Source organism: Molothrus aeneus, chromosome Z (genome assembly GCF_037042795.1).
Source record: "Molothrus aeneus isolate 106 chromosome Z, BPBGC_Maene_1.0, whole genome shotgun sequence".
NCBI classification, from domain to species: Eukaryota; Metazoa; Chordata; class Aves; order Passeriformes; family Icteridae; genus Molothrus; species Molothrus aeneus.
In genome coordinates, this window is record NC_089680.1 from 73,644,792 (window position 1) to 73,667,035 (window position 22,244).

Consider the following 22,244-nt stretch of genomic DNA (forward strand, 5'->3'; position numbering starts at 1 on the left):
TTACCCCCTAGAAATTGCAATTAAATATTAAAATACATACATTGCATGATGTTCAAAAGTTACTTGGTGATCTGCAATGGCTGCGCCCTATTGTAGGCATCCCTAATGAACTATTAGATGAACTTTGACCTTTACTGAAAGGATCTGATCTGGCACAGCCTGTTCATATAACCTCTGAGCAGGTTAAGACACTGCAACAGATACTGGACTGTGTGGCACAAGGCAGTGTTCGGAGACGCGATCTTAACCTCCCCATACAGCTGACAGTTTGGTGTGGAACTAAATTTTTACTGGGTGCACTTACTCAGCAAGACAGAAAAACGGGGGAGGTGTGGGCCTTGGAATGGACATCTCCTCCACCTCAACAGCATAAAACCCTTCTTCAAAAAGTTGAAATTTTGGCTGATTTGCTTAAAAAGGGTTGTGAACGGGTGTTACAGATCACGGGAAAGGAACCTGATCAGATACGTGTGATACCAATGAAGAAAGACACATTGACCTGGTACCTGACAAACAGTATGGCATTACAAGAGGCTCTGTTGGGAGCTGGTAGCGTGATTGCCACTGATGATATTCCCAATATACCGTTGAATTGGATAGGGCAATGGGGTTGGATTCAATGCCCACAAAGATCACAGAAGCCCCTGTTGGATGCTATAACAGTCTATACGGACGCAGGAAGAAAATCCAGAACTGCTGCAGTGACCTGGCAGGAAAAGGGACAATGGCACCATCAGATTCTCCAGGCTTCCGAGTTGGATACTTTCAAATGATGGAGCTGTTGGTTGTTGTATGGGCCATGATGCATTTTTCTGGGCCTCTCAACATAGTGACAGATTCTTTGTATGTTGCAGGGGTGTGTGAGCAAATAGAAGATGCCTCTATAAAAGAGGTTCAAAACTGGAGGTTACATGAGCTGTTTATACAGTTGCAGAGGGTAATTAAGTTGAGGAAGCATTCTTTCTCTGTTATCCATATCAGAAGTCACAAGTGGGATATTGGTCTAGGAGAGGGTAACACGCGAGCAGATAAACTAGTCTCAATCCCACAAGCAACTCCAATTCCCAGGCAGACTATGGCCAGAGAGGCACATTCCATGTTTCACCAAAATGCAAAAGGCCTCCATAGAGAATTTCAGATATCTATGGAGGAGGCACAGGCAATAGTCAAAGCCTGTCCTATATGTAGTCATCATAATGGGGGCTGCGGGTTAGGTCTGGGAGTTAACCCAAGAGGGCTGAACACAAATGAGACCTGGCAAATGGATGTCACACATGTTGCTGAGTTTGGAAGGATGAAGTATGTGCATGTTACTATAGATACTTACAGTCATTTTATATGGGCCACAGCACAGACTGGTGAGAAAGCAGGGCAGGTGGAGAGACATCTCAGTAGTTGTTTTGCAGTAATGGGAGTGCCACAGCAGATCAAGACAGATAACGGACCTGCTTACTGCAGCAAAAGAATAAAACAGTTCATGCAAATGTGGGGGATAGAACACATGACAGGCATCCCTAATTCTCCTACAGGGCAAGCAATCGTAGAAAGAGCAAATGGTACCTTGAAAAGATATCTGGGTAAATACACAGGTATCAGAGAGCCACAAGAAAGATTGTTAAAGTGTTTATTTGTTTTAAATCACTTGTGTGTTTTTGGAGAAAGTAAAGTTCCTGCTGCAATTTGCCACTATGTACAGGAAAAAGATGATGTGAAGCAAGATGTATGGGTAAGATACAGAGATCCTAAAACAGGACAATGGCAAGGTCCTGCTAAGGTGTTATTTTGGGGCCCCGGATGTCTTTGTTTCTACCCCTACAGGATCTTTGTGGGTACCTGCTAAATAGACCCGAGCAGCTGTGTTAGATGGAACACCTCAATCAACTGAGCGAAGAGGATCGTCAGTGAGTGGAGACGAGGCTGTTGATCATCCTTCGACCAATACTTCTTAAACTGAAAGGACAGTGTAATTTTGCCATTGACCAAGCGGTTGATCAGTGCAAATCTGTTGATAATATATTAAGCTTGCTTTCGGTGCTTTCTACATTTGAATTTAGAGGACCTAGGATTTTAACTTGTATTCAGTGTCAAAATAGACATTGTGCTGCATGGATACTGCTTTTTTGCGGGGGTTGGCAGGAAACTAAGTGGGTGCATCAGTCCCAATTACCTGAGTTGTGGTGCAGGAGCTGTGATTTCTATTGGCAGTTCAACTCCTGGCAAAGAGAACTTGAAGCGTTTACAGGGCTACCTGGCCTCCAAGGGTTACAATTGTATGAATCCCCAGAACAGAAAATTCTTGCACGGTTTAGGTGGGAAACCCAGCACTTAGTCAAACGTGCTTTAGGGCAATCTCAGTCATGTATTTTACAGTCTAAGTGTGGTCGGGGTATTCCCCTGTCACAGTCAAGTATAATAGGTCCGATTTCAGGAGATCAAGATCCCAACCGAGCGTGGGATGATTGTTTGAGAGACCTAAAGAGGTTAAATCTGGGCAGATCAAGGGGGAAAAAGAGAAAGGGAAAGAAGAGATATTCTTAATAATTTGTGAGAAACATGCTTATTTCCCAAATGTCTGAGTGGTTCAAAGTAGTGCCTGGAAAAATTAGGGTGATGTGGCAGTCTTATGCTATTACTTTACTAATCTTTGCCCTTTTTCTGGACAGTGCAGACCATCAAGTATAGGTCCCACTTCAGCCCAAGACTAACATCTGGGTCACCCTGGCAAACTTAACTAACCAGGAGGCTATTTGCCTGTCATTATCTTCTCCTGGTACAACCTGTTTGGTTGGGTTACCAGCAGATCCCTGACCATGCCCCTCACATGTACCCACCTGTAGGACCAACAATGCTAGGGCAAGTGTGGATAATTGGGACCAATGGGTTTCCTTTTTTCCCATAGCACCGCAGGAACCCCAAGAATTGGTGCCGTTAGGCTCAGTGATGGCAGATGCGTGTCTTAATTTCAACCATAGAAGCCAGCTGCCAGCCAAGAACCATTCCAATATTGTAACTTCCAGCCTGGCTGTCTACCGTAATGCAACAGCCTGGTGCAATTATACCACAAAGAAAGTGTCAATCTCATCAAATGACCCTATTCAATTGCCAGCAGGATACTTCCTGATATGTGGGGACCGTGCTTGGCCCGGTACCCCATCAATGCTGCACGGGGGACCACGTACAATTGGACGGCTGTCTCTACTCACACCCAACACGTCCATGATACTGAACATGAGCCGCTGCCATCATCGAAATAAATGAATGGCTCATGCATTTGCTGCAGACTGCAGGGACGATGTAAAATTCTGGTCCCCAGGGGCCATAGTTGCAGCATCTTTCTTGACTCCAGGGGTATCAGCAGCAGGTGCTCATGCTATTTTAAACAAGTTGGGATGTTGGCTGGCTAAGCAAACCAATGCCACCTCTTTAGCGATTTCTAGTCTTTTGCTTGATGTTGATTCTATTCGCCATGCAACGCTTCAAAATAGAGCTGCAATTGATTTTCTTTTACTTGCACAAGGCCATGGTCGTGAAGAATTTGAGGGCATGTGTTGCATGAATCTTTCTGACCATTCACAGTCCATTCACTCCCAATTCTCTGAGTTGTGGAGTTTAACTGGAAACCTACAGGTAGAATCAGGCTTTGGTATTGATGAATGGCTCAAATCTTTAGGCCTGGGATCATGGTTACGCTCTATTGTTAAGGCCAGCATTATAGTGGGCATTATAGCTTTGTTAGTAGTATTAATTTTGCCATGCTTTTGCATATGCCTACAGAACATGGTGCAAAAGATGATATCTGCTGCATTTAATCAGACCATGCTTGTTCAGCAGAAAAACAGGGAAAATGTGGAGTGCCTTGTGGAGAGTTGGCTAGCTGAGAAAGGTCACGTTGACATTATACCACTGGTTAAGTTAGAAGGAGACAAGTCTAGGATTCAGCAGTCAGTGTGCAACCACTGAAAAGGACATTATGCCTTTGGTGCAACAACTGGATAGAGGAGAGGATCTTTTGCCAAAACTATGAGGATAGTTTCAGCAGAATAACCACAAGAATGTAGAAGTAGTAACAAAATAACCATAAGAATATAGAAGTAGGCGTGGTTGACTGAGAAGTTATTAACCAATAATGAGCTCAGCTTTGCAATATGTATAAGCTTCATTAACACCAATAAAAATATGTGTGAACTATCAATAAAGTTCAAGACTTGCTGATCACTCAGATTGAGTGATGCATTTCTTCTGCCGATTTCCCACAGCCACCCACTCAAGAAACCTCCCAATAAGAAGAAGGGACAGACTGAGCATGCAGCCTAAGGAGCATGAGAAGTGAGAGGATCGTTACAAACGGCAGGCAGAATACTCATTATGGAGAGAACTAGGGAACTTGCATAAAATAAACACTAATTCCTTTCTTTGCTCAAATGTATAAATACTCAAACGCTCTGGGTTCTTGTGCTGCTGGCTTTGTGAATTTGTCCCTGAGTCCCCCTTTCTGCACAGAACTGTAAATAATTACCTCCACTCACTGGGTGGATCGGCCTCTTGAACAGCGGGTGCTGGAACCAGCCAAGCTGGAGCAACACTCGCTGTGGCTCTGACACCTCCGCTCTCGCTGCAGCCGCCGAAGGCTCTGAGCGGTCCTGCCCTGTGCCGGTGACAATGGCCACGTGTCCTTGGAAACGGGGAGTTCCATGTGCCAGGCTGGCTGGGATGTCACTGAGGAGCGGGACGTGACACAGTGGGGACAGAGGGATTTCACAATGGGCACAGGTAGGGAATGCCCTGCCCTGTCCCATCACTGACTCTGCTCATTCCCAAGTGCAGAAAGGGGCACCCCACCAAGCCCAGTAGCTGCAGCTGTGCAAACCAGGGCTAATGAAGTGTTTCTGCACAAAAGTGCTGCACTTGGCTCTCTCTGAGGCCAAGGAGCCGCTGAACACCTCTCACCAGGGCAGCAAGGTGCACCCCTGACAGCTCTGGGCAATCCTGTCGTGGGCCCCTCAGTCTGTGAGGCTTCCAGCACGTACACGGGCACTCAAATATCATCTCTTTGACACAACCCCCCGGCCTTTCCTCATCCCAGCCTCCTCAAAGGAAACAAGCCTGCAGCATGCCCAGGCCCCCTGGCTGCTCTGCAGCAGGAGCTGATATGGAAAGGCCAGGGAGGACCATGAACACAATTCCAGGCTGACAGTTGTGCTGACTGCACGTGACCATTGAAATTACTGACACATCTGGAAAAATATTTTACATTCAGCTTATGATCATTTGATTTTCATTTTCTCCACTCCCAACCTTAGTCCTGATCTCAGTCAGCTGGCACCAACAAAACCCTTGTCCAGTCATTCCAGGGTGAGGTGATAAAGTAGGTAATTGAAAATAGGTTGAATATTGCTATCCAAAGATAATTTCCCATTAAATCTTGTCTTTGTTTTCAAGACCATGTCCATATCTGCCTATGTCTGATCTCTTGGCTGCCACACTCACAAGGACAGTGTAGTTTGAGGAGGGCAAGGAAGGAAACAAATTCTAAAACACCAGAAGCAACATGTATAGAAGAACTGTGCCTCTTTTGGGGAATGACTGGATGGTATTGATTATGGATGCCCAGTTATGAACTATTGGAAAAGCCTTTGTATGAACCATGAAAGGAATCCCATCAGGTGTTACACTGGACTCCAAAATGTCCAACAGCCGTTCCGTATCTTAAAAGGCATTGATGACAGCCCCTGCCCTGGAGTTACCAGATTTGACTGAACCCTTTGTACTGTTGATGCACGAGTGCCTTTGCCTTGCACAGTAACTCCACAGTTAGCTCAAGGGCTGGGAATCTATGAGAGAAGCAAGTTGAAAAGAGTGTATTTCTTAAAAAAGAACTAAACATTGTACTTGAGGGATGACCAGTACACCTCAGAGCAGGAGCCACCACAGGTGAGGCTATTCATTTGATAGAATCGGCTTGAAAATAAATGGGGAGAAAAAAGCAATTGATGTCCTGCACATGGGTATGTCTGGTGTGGAGCAGAAAGGAGCTCACTGGTTTTCCTAAAGTAACAGCTGGCATTCCTGGAACAAAAGACATGGTGCTAAGAACAGCCATTGTCTTGAATCCTGCTGTGCTCCTCAACCCTTCTACAAGGAATCAGCATCTCCAATCAAACAGGGACAGCTTTGGGAGCATCCAGTTCCCTGCTGAAGTAGCAATAATGCACTGCAAAGCTCAGCAGTTCAGACAAGCCCAGAAGACTGATGAGCAGACCAAACTGCTGGAGAGGTGGCAGAACAAAGCATCTGCTTGGCAATTCTTTCCAAAGCTGTGAACCCTTCCAAATCAGACCCAGAACAGCATGATGAAAATAATCATTCCACAAAATCCTTAAATATCTGATTTAGTCCTAAAGCGTGGTAGGTATCAAAAAATCAACAAGTTAGAGTGCCTCAAGCAATGACTCAAACTAGAGAAGACAGACATAAAGAAACCCATTGGGGTGTTGAAGGTACAGTAGACAATTTGGAAAGGCAGCTACTTAGTGCTAGGCTGATAGGGACTCTGACAACTGAAATGTAAAATTGGCTTACAGATCAATGCACAGTTTTACAAAAGACTGCCCTTAGGGATCCCAGAAAATAAGCTTGTAGTGCCAGAGATTAATGCCAAAGACATGTTTCTGAGTTAGCTCAGCAAGAAGGACAAAAGTACTTCTTAGGTTTAGTAGACCCATTTTCTGCATGGCCAGAGGCTTTTTCTTGTCACACCAAATAAAGCTAAAGTACCTCAAGTAACAATAAAAGAAATACTACTAAGACTAGGGATTCCTTTTGGAATGTCATCAGATAGGGATTCTCATTTCATAAACAAACAAATTTATGTGAAACACTCCCAGTTAAATGGGACCTACTTAGCCCATGGAGGTCAATCCCCAGCAGCGAGGCTGAGAGACCAAATCAGAGTCTAATAACAGAAAGGAGTAAAAGTTGCCAGGAAAACTCACTGAAGTGGCCACAAGTGCTTCCTTCCCCTTGGACTACTGAGGATCAGAATTCCAGTGGCTTCTAAAGAAAAATGTGAGCCCTTAGGAAATACTCTATGGAAGACAATACCAAATGACAATCCTTTCTAGAGAAAGTCATATGATAAGAAATTATAATTTAAGTCAGTTTTTACCATCTCTGCGGAAAGTGCTCTCAATTTTGCCCAGGTTTCTGGTGTAAGCATCCATGATTGCTTTGGATGCTCAGGTACATCCTCATCAGCCAGGCGACTGTGTCTTATGTCAGAAAGTACAGCAACAAGGCACTTAAGTGGAGAGGAACCATTTCAAGTGTTCCCAAGCACTCCTGCAGCAATTAAAGGGGATGGGACCAGTACATTGATAGACCTTCCCCCAAGAAATGCCAGCCCCAAGACTAAAGGAACTGGATGGGAAAATATAGACAGGAATTTGAAGCCTCAATTTGTTAAAGCATGAAAATAAAACCTTTTTATGCAGTGTAGAATTAGTTAGAAGAAATGTCATAAAAGGAAAGATGAGCCATGAAGGGGTAACTATGAAAAATCCTCAGTCTCTGCCCACCCTCACCAGCAGCACTCCTGCATGCTCTGTCAACCAGCAGCAGCCCCCAGGCCAAGGGGAGGCTCCCCAGCACAATTCACCCCATGTCCCCCACAGCAGCGTTCCTGGGGCTGCTGCACTGCAGAGCTGTAGGAGCAACCCCTGCCCCAGGCAAAAAAGCACCCAAGTCTCAGGGTTTAGGAGGTGACATTTTGTGGAACTTCCCTTGAAGGAGAACAGAAGGGCAACGATGGCTCAGCTGTTCAATCACAAAACACCCCAAGATCTCTCAGGACTGGGGACTCAACATCACTGGCTTGGAGGCCATTGAGAAATTTGCAGAATACTCTCTAAGGAAGAAAAGGGCATTCACAGCCACCTTTGAGTGTTCCCAAATATTGGCCTCCCTCCTTCAATTTCATATCCTTTCCCAAAAGAAAGTTATGACCTTGTTAGTAACGTCTTCCTTTTCAGCTAAATAAATAAATGGCAGGAAATTTAGGAAAAGGACTAGACTTTAAAGTCCCCATAGGTGTGTGCAGGAATCAGCATCTCGAACTCTCTAGAAAGGCTGGTTGTGACAGACTAGTTTGGACAAAGCTACAAAACTCATAGAGGTCCTTTGGGGACACTTGAACCCCATTTCTCTTTAAAACCCATTGAAATATCTTGCCTCCAACACTTCTCCATGTGTTTTAGAAAACTCTTGCAGGGGGAAAAGACATTTCTGTGCTGTTCTTCTGAGCCAGCAAAGGCTTCTTGAAGATAAGGAAGCCTCATATCTCTCTTGAGGAATCACCAAAGCTATCACCATGACAATGTGAAGAAAGAGAGAGAAAAAAGTGTAGGCAAAATGATCTGGACTGTGATTGCCTTACACTGTGGCGTGGCGCCTGTCACCTGCAGAAAGCTTTGTATCTCTTTTCTGACCACTGGGCAGTGTCTGTGTTGGTTAAGTAAATGTAAACACCTTGTAAAACTGTAAAAGCAACTTCTTCCTTAGATAAATAAATCTAAACAGCCTTCTGAGTGAGTCCTGCTGCTTTGCGCCATGTCGGGCTCAATAGCGACACTTGCAAAGATCTGATATTCCTTGGATCACTGACAAGGTGAGGCCATGATTTACAAGCAGTCCTGAGAGCTGCTTCAGCTGACAGCTTAGAGCAGCCCATGTGCACTCCTCTGTAACCCTCCAGAACAAAGTGATTTGAGGACGGTGTTGTACAAACTTCTAAGCCTTTGACCACTCAGGTAAAGAGTTTGCATTAACAAGAAAGGTCAAAAACCATCCCTAGACTTATCTTAACAATTTCCATTTACTGCAATATTTTCTTTAAATGTGCACAACTTCATCGTACAGGTAGTGGGCTTCCAGCCTCTACTGATAACTTTATTTCAGTGGACAAACTTAGGACTTGAAGGACAGAATTGACCAGAAGAAACCCACTCCAAATATGATACAAGCAACAATGAGAGAAGGAATTACAAATAGTGAGATTTCTTTATTGTTAACGTTCAATACTATCATCTTTCAACTTCTTAAACTTATTAAACTTCTTTGAACTAATCCTATATTTTAAAGAAATATTCTATGGCTCAGTGCTAACATAACCTACTGTTCAACACTAACTTAAGAAATCCTAAAAACCGAATCTTCTAGTTGAAATAAAAAATCCAGGGTTCGCAGATTTCACCAGGCTGAAGCAGATGTCTGGTGCCAGGACTCCACTCACTGCTGGTCATATTCAGAAATGCGGCTCTGAATATGGGCCAGCTTGTTGTGGAGGTACAGGCACCTGCTCTTCATTTCAGAGTAGCTGGGGCTACCCTGGGAAGGAGAAAGCAAAAGAAAATTAGGGCATGCAAACACTTCTGCAGAGGCTGGAGTCTGATGTCCTTTGCTTTAAAAAAGCCTTGAGGCAGACTCAGCAGTTACCATGGCCCTGCAGCTCTGGTGTCACACGTACCTGTTGTAACTGCTGATACTCTGCTAGGATTCGATGATGCAGCACCTTCAAGAAAAAAAAACATGAGGAATGTTTCACCATCATCATAAAATGCAAATTTTGGTAAAACACAAAAAGTTCACTCAGTCTTACTCTAGACATTTTCTTCTCTGTCATCTTCCATGCCCAGAAGAATGGTCTCTTCTGGGATGTTTGCAAAAACAAATCTCCATCTCCCAGCATCACCCAAGAGATGCAATTAGGCCTCTCAATAGGCAACAGAAAAAGCCCATGCTCTAACCCTCTGCTTGGGACTCCTCTCCCCTTACTGTTTCTTCATAGAAAGCTCAAACAGGGGCTTTTGGGCAGGGTCTGGAAAAAAACAGACCCAGCCCAAGCAGTGTCTGAGCATATATGCCAATTCTGCAGGTTCCGTCCTGACTCACTAAGCAGTGACATTCCCGGCAATCCAAAACACTGCAGTGACGATGAAGCACAGTCTTCATGGTTTTATCCTTCTTTACCTGATAGGCTTCAGAGCTGGGAGTCAGAGACTTCCATTGCTCCTGAAACTGTCTGTACTTCTTTGTGGTCTTGTCAATCAGAGAATGTAAATTCCGGTATTCCTCATACTCTGCATTGAAGTCATCCTTGTAGCGCTGCCGTTGCTCCAAGGAGACAATGGCTACATATTTTCTAATGGAAAAAATGAGGCCATTTTTCCATGAGTGAACTCTAAGAGAACATTCCAGTATGTTTCTAGTCCATAAAACACAGGTGTAATTTTACACCAAGCAGAGGGTAATGTCAAACACAGGCACCCAAGCTTTGAGTCAGTTGCTCTGGCACTGACAGTTTCTGCTTTCAAGCTCATGTGCTTCAAGAGAATACAGTCGGTAACTCTAGGAATCTGCCACATTTCTAGGTGCCTGATTCCTAGTTACTATTAGCTTACATTGTAGAGGTTTTGTTCATTAGCAAGTAGAGAACATTTAGAAAAGATTTGCCCTCATTTCAAATGTCAAATGACAAACACAGCAGCTTCAGGAAGAGGAGATACATTACTAAATTATAATCTCTTCTTATGTAGGAAAAGCTTAAATTAGTTACATTTACCTGTGAAACTATATCTGTGAAACATTTTTGTAATGGAATGCATTTATGCAGTTGAGAGTTGCAAAGAGCTGGACTTTTGAGCCACATTTTTGTATAATGCAAACAGAGTTAATAACAATATCTGATTCTTCAAGCAGACAGCAATTACATCACTGACCATGGAACTGAGGCATTTGGAAAACAGCCACAAAAGCAAACTCTAAATCAGCCTAAAACTACACTTACTACCCAAACAGCATCTGCTCCTAAAAGGGGCAAGACTCATTAATGCTTAAACCTACTGATGATGCGAGTCAAATCTTCTTCATTCCCTTCTCCCTCAAATCAACAGGCCTGAGGTTTATCAAGCTCATGATACAAATCCAAGATGAAGTGGCAATGAGAACAATAGATACCACTTCCCAGAACTCTCACACCATTGCTTCTGCTCCTCTGGGCCTGAAGACCTGGTTCTTTTTGGATCACAAAAACACTTTCCACGTGGGAATAAACAATTCAAACCATCCTGAGATTAATATTTACAAGCAGTAAATCCTCAACAAGTTGAAGTTCAGCCCCAGAACAGACAACAGTTTGTGCCAAGGATGCATTCCAGGCCAGATACACCTGACTAGCGTGCAGGTTAAGTTTGAAAAGAAAATTGCAGATGCCTTGCAACATTTTGGGAGGCACCGGACTGAAGGCCCATCCGGGCCTAACCCACCTCGGTGTTCATCTCTGCTCTGAGCCTTCCAGGCCCAACTAAACCTGCTCAAACTCATCCTTTCAGCACAGGAAAGAGCTTGACACTGCACCCCACTGACAGGGACAAGGCTGAATTGTTCTTTTACTCACCTCAAATAGTCAGGTTCGTTGCTTGTTGCAGAGCATGCAGAGGCAATGGAAGTATCTTTTCTTGTTCCTACAGAAAAGTAGAATTTTGACACTCTTCATCAGGAGATCATTAAAAGGCCAAAAGATCCCCATTGGACAGTCTTGAAAAAGTCCTTCAGAGCATTCTTCTCACAGTAAATTACTGACAAGAAGCAACATCATTTAATAATACAATAGACACGACCTCCACACTATACAGTCCTGGGAATTAGAGAGAGGGAGTGGCCACATTATTCTACAGACTGTGCATTCCCACAGTGTTAGCCCCAGCTCAGCTTTTCTTATTTGAAGGCATGAGGTGGCATCTGCACAGCCATTCAAGTCATGCAGCAACAGATGCAGCTTCCAAAGACAACGGCTGGAGAGAAATCAACATCAAGGTTCCAAAAAGAAATATAGAAGAAAGCTGAAGTTCTTCTCATGCCATGCTTTTATCCCCACTTCCCTGCAAATTCCAGAGGCCCAAAGTTCCAATGAGTGCCTGCACTCTTGTCAGCAGGAAAGCCAATTCCATTCTCTAGGGCTTACTGGCACTGAGGCTCCAATACCCTGCAGCCAAAACCCAGTGCTCCTCACTGACGTGGCAGGATGGGGTTGGAAACAGCTCTGCACTTGGGAATTGCCCTTTGCCTCTTGGCAAAGGGATTTGGAAATGCCTTTTTCAAAGGCGTTTGTGAAGCATAACCTCGCAGCCCTCTTTCCAAAGAAATATTCAAGAATTATGATGATATTAAAAAGAGCTGCCATAAGGAAAAGTCAGCTGATACAGGAAGGAACAATCAAGATCATGGTAGTCTCTCTCTGCTTTCCATTTCAGGTTTTGTTTCAAGCATAAAAAGCCCATCCTTGTCAATTTTTAAGCTACCTGAACTTCAATTCTTGAGAAAAGAGCTGTTCTTTGATATTCCACTTGCTTTTGTTGATTTTAGTTGTATAGCAGAAGTATAAAAATTAGTGTAATTGTGGTAATGAAACTGGACAGAAATATGAATTGTCACAGTATGTTCAATACAACTTGGAAGAACAGCTTTGCTGTGAGCATTTCATTTCCAAAAGTGCATTTGCTCTCTCTCAATCCACATGAAAGCTTCAGCCTAAGTCCCAAACTTCAAACAAAGAACAGATTTTTCCTTCTGCAGCTGGGCAGAATTTGGGAACTGGCTCCTGAAGAAAGCTGCTGATGTGTTTATGGATTCAAGCAGGAATCCTTCCAAAGACATCCCAAGGTTAGCAGGTACCGTGTGTATGTCTAGAAGAAATGTGGAAAGACCATCTCAAAGCCCCTGTCTCTACAAGCACACCACCACTTGCAAGAGGCATCTGCACACTCCAAACCTGCCTCCAGGCTGAGCCCAGCTTGTCATTTGCAAGGTCAACCTCCAAAAGAGACAACCCACAGATTTAACCAAGCAACTGAACTCTGCCCTGCTGGGTGTATCTCTGTCATCAGAAATCAAGTGTTCTTTATGCATTTCGTTTAGCTTTTCAATGTTGTTTCCAGTCTGTACCATTCCCACAGCTTTGGAAGAATGAAATTCTGCAGCTAGGATGGAGAGGAAACTCCCAGTCCAGTTGAAAGTAGAACTCCAGGAAACCACAGCCCAGGTTTTGTAGCTTTTGCAGTTTCCATGAAAAGGCTGAGTTCAATGAACAACCATGGAATCACTGAGATTTGATCCACAGGTTTCAGTAAACTAGTCTGCAATAAATGTGTGACAGATTTCTGCCTTCAGCATGCAGTCCTGAAAATCTGCTGATGGAAAAAGTGCTGTCTCAGTCAATGCATGTCATTTTACTAGAAATCAGAGGGAAAGGAAAACATCCATTCCCTTGGGCTTCTAGTGTCTGGCTCTTTCTTTGAACCAGATTCTCCCAAGAGCAATCTATTTCACATCTCTTTGTTCTTGATTGGTTTTGCACTACTTAGAGGGAGAATTTCTAAAAATCAATGTACTTTTAGACAAGGTTCCAGCAGCACAGATTCTGGGCTTTGCTGTTGTCTTTTAAACCAAGAGTTACAATCTAATGTAATGGCAGAAAAAAAAAAGTCTTTATTTATCATGACCATACAGCAGGGATAATGGTAGAGCAGTCATGTAGAGCAGTGCCTTCGTGTATCCAGTGCCCACTTTCAAAGCTCCCTTTTCACAAGGTGCAAGAGCACAATTAACTATATCAGAACACAGTCAAAGAAGGATTTTCCCGTAAGATAAGCCACCACAACTGGAATTTGAGAGAAGTACAATTGGCAAGAAGAAAAGCACAAAGCCTTTGCATAACAGAGCTGAAGGTTTGGAATTTTGACACCAGACAAAAACCTCCACTGTAGAGACTATGAGTAAGGAAAATCAGTGCTTGCATGGTTTCTAGCCTGGGATGTGGGGACAGCTGTGACCACCCCGTGGATACTCCAATCTTGGAGAGTATAAAGGTGGTACTTCCAGACAGTCTTGGGGATCCCCACCACTGAGAAGACCAAGGGTTTGGTAGGACTGGCTGGACAGCAGAGAGTCCATGTGGTGATGATATCTCCCCACTTAAAGTCTCTCTCTTCCCCTCACCCTGCCTCTCTTCCCTTATTTCTTCCTATCTCCTTAGTTTGCATTTCCTCTTCAATAACATTTTTACTATTGACTGTGGAGAAGAGTTATGCTTGCACCTTAATTTGGGCAGAAGCTTCTCTTAATAAGGAAATCTTTACACCACAGTTATCCACACAGGAGTCAGGAAAACCAGCACATCAATACCTTCATCGAAATCCAAGCGGTGCCACTGCTTCAGCCTCCCCAATTCATTTTTCTCCCCGTTTGAACTGGGGATCTCCTTCTGCTCCCTGGCAGGTGCTGGGACCCTGGAACTCTGAAATTTCTCTGTCGCTTGCACCACATGGGTGCAGGGGGAAAGGGAGCCGGCACTTGGAGCCATGTCCAAAGGGAAAAGAGATGTGGAAGGCAGAAGGAAGGAAGAAAAGTGGCCACCAGCTGCTGGCTGGACATGACTGGTCTGGTTGCCAATTCTCCTCTTCTTGCTCGTCACAGGACTGGTAAAGTCAGAAGCCAGAGGCCGTTTCTGCATCAATAACAAAATAATTCATTCATTAACCTATGATCAGGATCAGCTTTTGCTCCCATTCTGAAAAAGCAGCATTTCTGAACTGGGCCAGCTTGAACACATATCTTTCTCTTCTTTACTAAAAAGAGCATTCAAACCAGGAAGTACTGCAGGTGAATACAGGCTCTGTCTCATTCCTACTTTCCCATCTTAGCACTCAGCAAGTCCTACTTCAAGTCTGTAGCTAAAATGCTTTGGGAGAAAGACATTCCCTTCAGGAGCTCCAGCAAAGGCTTCCCCAAAAGGGAAGGTTCTGCAATTTCACATGACAATTTTACACCACCAGCAAATCAGCTAAAATTTACCAGAGAGTCCAGAATGTTAAAAATGCACAAAATACCTGAGCAGGTCTTGCTGGAGCATCTCTCTCAGAAGATCCCAGAAATGTCGCTTGACTGATGTTGGAGGTGTTCTGAGATGGAGTTGATTTTCTGTATGGATGGTCCAACATTTCATGTTACAAAGCCTAAATATCAACTGTCAAAATTCGTTCCTTGCAGGGAAGATAGACCTCCAGCGACAGGACACAAGGAGACAGCATGAAGCTGAGTTGGGGGAGCTTTAGGCAACATATCAGGAAAATGTTCTGCCCCAGAGGGTGATGGAGCCCTGCAACAGGCTGCCAAGGCCTGTGGTCACTGCAAGAGGCTTCAAGAAGTGTTTGGACAACACTCTTGGGCATCTACTGTGATTCTCGTGGTGACCTGTGCAAGGCCAGGATCCTGGCAGGTCCCTGCTACCTCAGCATGTTCTAACAATCTAAGCTTCTTTTCCCAGGGATTTTTTTTTCCTTTCTCTGAAAGACTGAACTTACCCAGAAAGTATTAGCTTCAAATTCTGTCTGTCTATTTCAGTGTAGCCAGGCCAATCAGTCTGAAGGGTTTGAAACAGATGTTCCTTCAGACTGAAGGAATTATCCTTTGCATTCCACTTGGCTACCTACAGGCAGACATGTAGGAAAACAAATCTTTATTATGCTTGCTGCATGCAAACTACAGAAATACGATTGGTCCTGCACAGCTGCTTGTGAGCACCCAGCTTCAACTAATTAATGTCTTTTTGTTCAGAGCTTGATTATTCCTCTATCACATGAGTTTTCAGCCATATTAATGTTTCACCAATTGGAAACAACCCAGTAGCTCCATTCATATCTAGCAAGAGTTCCTTTGAAAACAACATTGAGAGCTACAATGTGTAAGGAGAGGGGGTCAGGCCCAGAGTCCCTCTTTATGTGGCAGATCCAGGGTTCATTCCAGCAAAGTTCTGCCATGAGAAGGCTGTGCACATGCCTTGCTGTACCCCTTTGCAAAGAAATGAGGTTCATATCTTCCACAAGACAAATACAGAGTCTACTCACAAAGGTAAATTGAGGTAGTAAAACCTCAAGACCACTGATATCTAAAGTGCAGGTTTAGACTTCATCACCTGACACCTGCTCAGAGTTCCACAGAAAAGCCCATTGGGAAAGTCTCCATCAATTTGACCCCTGCAACACACTGAAAAACTCATCTAACACACCACCAACAGCAGCCACAACTTTGACTTTTCTCCTTGAAAACATGATAAACATTTATAATATGGGTCTCTGTTGATGCCTGTCTGCCCGCAGTTGAATAAGAAATGTAAAAGTGACAATGATACCCAGAATCAGGGATTCACTCCTTGGAAACAGAACTCAGGTTGTGTTGGAAGGGAAGCCCGTGTGTGTGAACCAGATCTCAGCAAGCTCACACTGCCCATTTGAGATTTATACAAAAGAAACACCCACTTGCTCTGATGTCCACAAAAGCCTGAGCAAGGCATTTCAGGCTGCAGGGCTGCTCACACAGAATTTTCAGAATGCAAACCTGGACCCTGAGGCATTTCACACCTCCTCCAGCACCTTGACTCCAAGGAAATCTCAAAGATTGCAATGGAACAGGAGAAAATGTTTACATCCATTACCTTCTAAGGAGCTGAGCTTTGAAAATTTATAATCAACTTGAAATCTAAATGGGCTAATTCAGCTGGGATGGCAGAACATGGCTCTCATTATATTGTGAATGTTTTCAGGGTGAAAAAGCCCTGCCACTGCCCTGGGCAAACCCAGCAAGAAACTTCCCAAGTTCAGGGAATGAGTTTTTAAAAGTCACTGTGGGATCAACTGAAAATGTATCCATATTTCATTTTCCTCCCTTGAATAGGTTCCAAGACACTGTTTTCCTAGCTAAAGAGGAAATGTTCCTACTTGATGTATTAATGCTGGCATAATTCAGCAACAGCCATGGGGAACAGGGAAGATTGAAAAAGGAAGGAAAGAACCACTGCATCTTTCAATGCATGTGCATCCTATGGCTGGCTATAATAAGGAAATACCAGTGGAATTGAGAGGAGCACTGGAGAAGTTACCGAATAAAAGAGTTCCAAGGAAGATGGAGATTTAATTCACATGACAGTAAAGAAACACTCCGCTCAAATTTGGCTACCATCTTTATCAAGGAGGATTTGCCTGGAACATCCTGGGAAGGCAATCCCCACAGATCCCAGAGAAGCCAAGTACCATTGGGAGGCCACCAACACTGTTCAAATGAAATACTGCCCCTCTGCAGTTCCTGATCTCCTCTGCTCTGGAATTTCTCCCAGGAAATTTTAAGTGCCATGACAAACCATTTCACACAATCAAGGAAGCCCTGTGAAGTTACTCCATGAAGCAGTTAAACATTGCACAGAAAAGAAAGAGAATGGAATTAGGCATGAGGAGCAGAACATTACAAAGTGTTACTCATTGCCAGCCATTCTAGCAAAACAACAATGATCCAAAAGTTTTGAAGTTTTCTTTCTTTTTGTCACATTGACCTGCAGCTTGAGACCTCTGGATGAAGTTGATGGAAAAAATTAACAGGGAGCATTTGCTAACTTGTTCATCTGTATCTAAAATTTAAACAGTAATTTAAAAAGTAGAGGGACAAGTGACAATTAGGAACAAAAGACTAGTCTGGTGGAATTAATGCTGGCACAAACTCCACAATCTCACCTGCTGGAGGATCTTTGCAAGGGTGCCCTTGTCTTTTTGCATGATTCCATCTCTCTGCAAGCGAGCAAGTAACTCTGGCTTCTTGTATGTCCTCAGAGCAAGTAAATGAATCACCCTGTCCCTGTAGGGTCGCCGATAAACAGCACTGCAAGGATTCTGTTCCCTCTCTGCAGGCTTCATGGGCTTTGTTCTCTTGTCCTCAGGGGCAGGACATGAAGGATTTGGTTTGGCTCTTCTTCTCACATCTGCTTGTTTTCCCAAAGGAAAGGAAAGGAGAGAAAGAAGTGTCAAATGGGAAGTTGGCAGAAGGCAAAAGAGTTGATTTAAAATGATGATGGGTATTCTTGGGGACAGAGCTGATTTTGAATATCCTGGTGGATCCCTTAGGATCTATGTAGACCACCACCAAGAATCACACAAATCATCACTCACATTTGAAACAAAACATCCCAAATGAGAAATTCAGAAGTTGAGTTTTGTCTCTCCAAAAGCCACCATGATGCTTCCTTAAAATGCTGTGCACTAGGCTAAGGCAGAGCAAGAGCTGCACTTGCAGGGGCAGGGATGTCCCTGCAGGCAGGTGACTGCAGCCACAGCCAGGTGAGAGCCTGTTTTGCTCAGGGCAGCTGGCAGGACCTGGCTCAGCTCACTGCTGCAGGCAGCACCACTGAGTGCCTGGAAGGGGAATGTGCACCTCGTGTCTGCCTGGAGCCAGGCTCCTGGGGGAAACAGCACTCAGAACAGATTAATACAAATGGCACCTCCTAAGCACATTGTGCTTTGAGGGGAATGTTGGAATCCGTGGGCAAGATGACATCAATATCTTCCTTTCAATTTCCTTGAAAAAACCCAACACGGAATTTTGGGAAACTTATTAATGACCCAGACAAAATATTAAATCAGGCATGGTTTTCCATATTGACCTTATGAAATTCTCTAAGCCACTTCCTCAAGGTCATTTTCTTTCAATTTCCCATTTAGATTTAATGGATAATGGCAGTGCCTAGGTGTTGCAAACCCAAAATCTTAGCTACCAAGACTGTGAATGTAAGTGCATAAGCTGGTCCAAACCTTGACCTCCATGCTCCAAATTCCAACCCATCAAGCAGTATGGGAACAAGGAAGAACTGGCAGGCTTTCTCAGGGGAAAACAAACCAGTGGCTGAATGCAGTGACAAGAGACTGCAAGGCTGACCTGAGGCCAAACAGCCTCCAGGTTGAGATTGTTAGCGTTCAAAAACACATAATCACAGAAGCGATTATATGCGGTGCTTTTTATTGAAGGGCTCTGGGAATCGGGGTGATTTCCACCCAAATCTGATTCCAACCATACATTCAAGGTGAACGTGTTTTATACTCTATCGTTATATAACTTTCATGATAATTATCAAACTTATATTTTTCTATTGTATACACAGATTTCGGCTAAACATAGCCCCCTTAAAATTTCCAACATAGCTTCTCACGATTCTTCTTATGGTTATATAATAATTACAATTAACTACTAAACAATCATCACATCTAACAATTATATCATTTATCATACTGCTTACGCACGTGCAGTGATCTGAGAAAATACAAGGCCTAATATTTTCAAAGACTATTTTTAACATTTTCCAGGACTCCACTATCAAGATCTCTGAACACAAGTGATCCCCTGTACTGAGAATATGCTTCCAAAATTTATTACCAAGTTGACAATCTTACAGGCATTGAGCAAAATATGAAAGGCAGCCATACCTCCAAGTGTGTTATACAATTTGACATTCTTTGCACTTCCATTGTGCGATCCCTCACGGGCGTTTGACTAAAAAGGAAATTAAATTTTCTGTAAAATCTTCAGCCGACTCTCCATTAATGCTGATTAACTAGGCCCGCCATTTTCAACAAGAGCTCCATTTGCAAAGGTTTCCTGTCACATCACCAAAAAGGGCTGCTTTGACACAGTTCTCCCTCTGAAAGCAGCCAGCTGCAAAAGTGCCCTGAGAGAGCCACCCTCATTTAGCCTCTAATGCAGCCAAGCCTTCAAGTAGCAAGTCGTCCTTTCCCAGTTGCTGGAATTTCTAGGCACAGGCTTCCCTTGAAATCAAGTGCCTGAGTACAATGGACCTGGCCAGCTTGACTCAGCTAACACTCCTGGTGAGAGTGGTTCACAAAACGATCAAGAACTCAGGGCAGGACCCAGCACTGGGATGTATTTGGCACTATGGAAGCACAACACAGGGTCAGCTCTGAGAAGAATTTCATCTGCACAATCTGAATTGCAACTCTCAACACACATGAAATCCCTTTCTCTTTTCCTCAGCTCTAGATGCAATTTTTTTGCATAGATGTGAAATGGAAACAGTTTATCAGATGTAACAAAATTTGGGTTGCTTGGCTGAACTCATCATTTAGTACACAATGTGCCACATTCCGGTAGAGGTTAAAAATCACTAAAATGTTTGTCAGCCTAAGTACATTTTAAACAAAAACAGCTACTGCCATGCAACTGCCTCATTCAGAAGGCAAAAGTGGCTGAGATAAAATCTAAAAGGCTATGATAAATGGACTGAAAAATGTGAATTAATTAGCATGAGTAGGGAGACATCAATACCAAAAGAATACAGAATATTACTTAATGGAACTCTAAATTAAAACTAATGAGGGTTAATTTCTTTGTTTGATAAAAATGTATCAATAAGGGGAAAAGCTTTGAAAATGGTGTGCATGTGTTTGGAGTTTTCCACTATGCATCACAGCCAGAAATACAGTTATATATCCTCCTAATAGTAGAAAATACTGTTAGAGAATTTCATTTATCTGGACCCTTTCCGTGAGTGCAGTACAAACTTGGAACCATGAGAAATCCATGCATTTTGGCCAGGACTCATGACCAGAGCATGAATTCCCTGTGTCACCATTTGGAGAATATCTGACTTTCACTGGCACCTCCTCAGTGTCATCCGTGAGAGCCACTTGCATCCGTGAGAGGAACCTCCCATTTCCACTGGCACCTCCTCCGTGTCATCCCTGTGAGTCGCTTCCCCCGGGCAGCTGCCTCAGAGGGGCCCTTGGAGCACCAGTGGGGCCCCAGCCCTGCCCAACAGGTCCCGCGGGCTCAGCAGCACCTGACACCAACACCATGGCCAAGCCCCCACCTGCTGCCAACCCGCAGAGCCCCACACCTGCCCCTCACCTGTTGCTCCTGGCACCCCTGGGTCACCCTGACGGGCATCGCAGTGCTGGTGGGGGCCCTGCGGGACGCAGTGTGGATTGGGGCCCTGCGGAACTCCCTGGATCCTGCCCAGGCCTTCAGCTCCGCCATCCCGCTCTGCCTCGGCTGCTCCCGCTCCCTCACAGACACTGATCCTGCTGAAAAATCGGCACAATGCAAAATACTTGTTTGGAAAATGTGTTTTTGGATGTTTGGCTATTGCAGCTTTCAAGGCTCATCAACAAGAAGGGAGATGACTCCCATGAAAGAGGAAGTAGCCAGCAAGCTGGAAGTGATGGCCAGGCCTTGGAAAGGCAGGTGTCTTCTTGGCTGAATTGCCTTGTTGATGTGCAGAGCTTGAAAGGCTTCAGTGGCCTCAGACAGAGGAAAGGTCAGCAATGCTTGGGAAGAAGGGTGTACCACTGATGGTGGACACAAAGAATGCAGAATTTACGGGCACAAGGACATTTGGCAGAACCCCCGAGAAAAGGAACAAACTGATAAAGGCAATGCAGCATCAGCTCTGGCAGGGTAAAAGGCCATTCCAGCAGGGCCAGACCATGGCCACCCACTCAAGAAACCTCTCCCTAAGAAGAAGCAAGAGACTGAGCATGCAGGCTAATGAGCATGAGAAGTGAGAGGCTCATTATGGAGAGAACTAGGGAACTTGCAGGCAATGAACACTAATTGCTTTCTTTGCTCAAATGTATAAATACTCAAACACTCTGGGTTCTCATGCTGCTGGCTTTGTGAATTTGTCCCTGAGTCCACCTTTCTGCACAGAACTGTAAGTAATTACCTCCACTCACTGGGTGGATCGGCCTCTTGAACAATAGGTGCTGGAACCAGCCAAGCTGGAACAACACTCACTGTGGCTCTGACACCTCCACTCTCACTGCAGCCGCCGAAGGCTCTGAGCAGTCCTGCCCTGTGCCGGTGACAATGGCCACGTGTCCTTGGAAACGGGGAGTTCCATGTGCCAGGCTGGCCAGGATGTCACTGAGGAGCAGGATGTGACACAGTGGGGGGGCAGAGGGATTTCACAATGGGCACAAGTAGGGAATGCCCTGCCTTGTCCCATCACTGACTCTGCTCATTCCCAAGTGCAGAAAGGGGCAGCCCACCAAGCCCAGTAGCTGCAGCTGTGCAAACCAGGCTAATGAAGTGTTTCTGCACAAAAGCGCAGCACTTGGCTCTCTCTGAGGCAAAGGAGCAGCTGAACACCTCTCACCAGGGCAGCAAGGCGCAGCCCTGACAGCTCTGGGCAATCCTGTCATGGGCCCCTCAGTCTGTGAGGATTCCAGCACGTACACGGGCACTCAAATATCATCTCTTTGACACAACCCCCCGGCCTTTCCTCATCCCAGTCTCCTCAAAGGAAACAAGCCTGCAGCATGCCCAGGCCCCCTGGCTGCTCTGCAGCAGGAGCTGACATG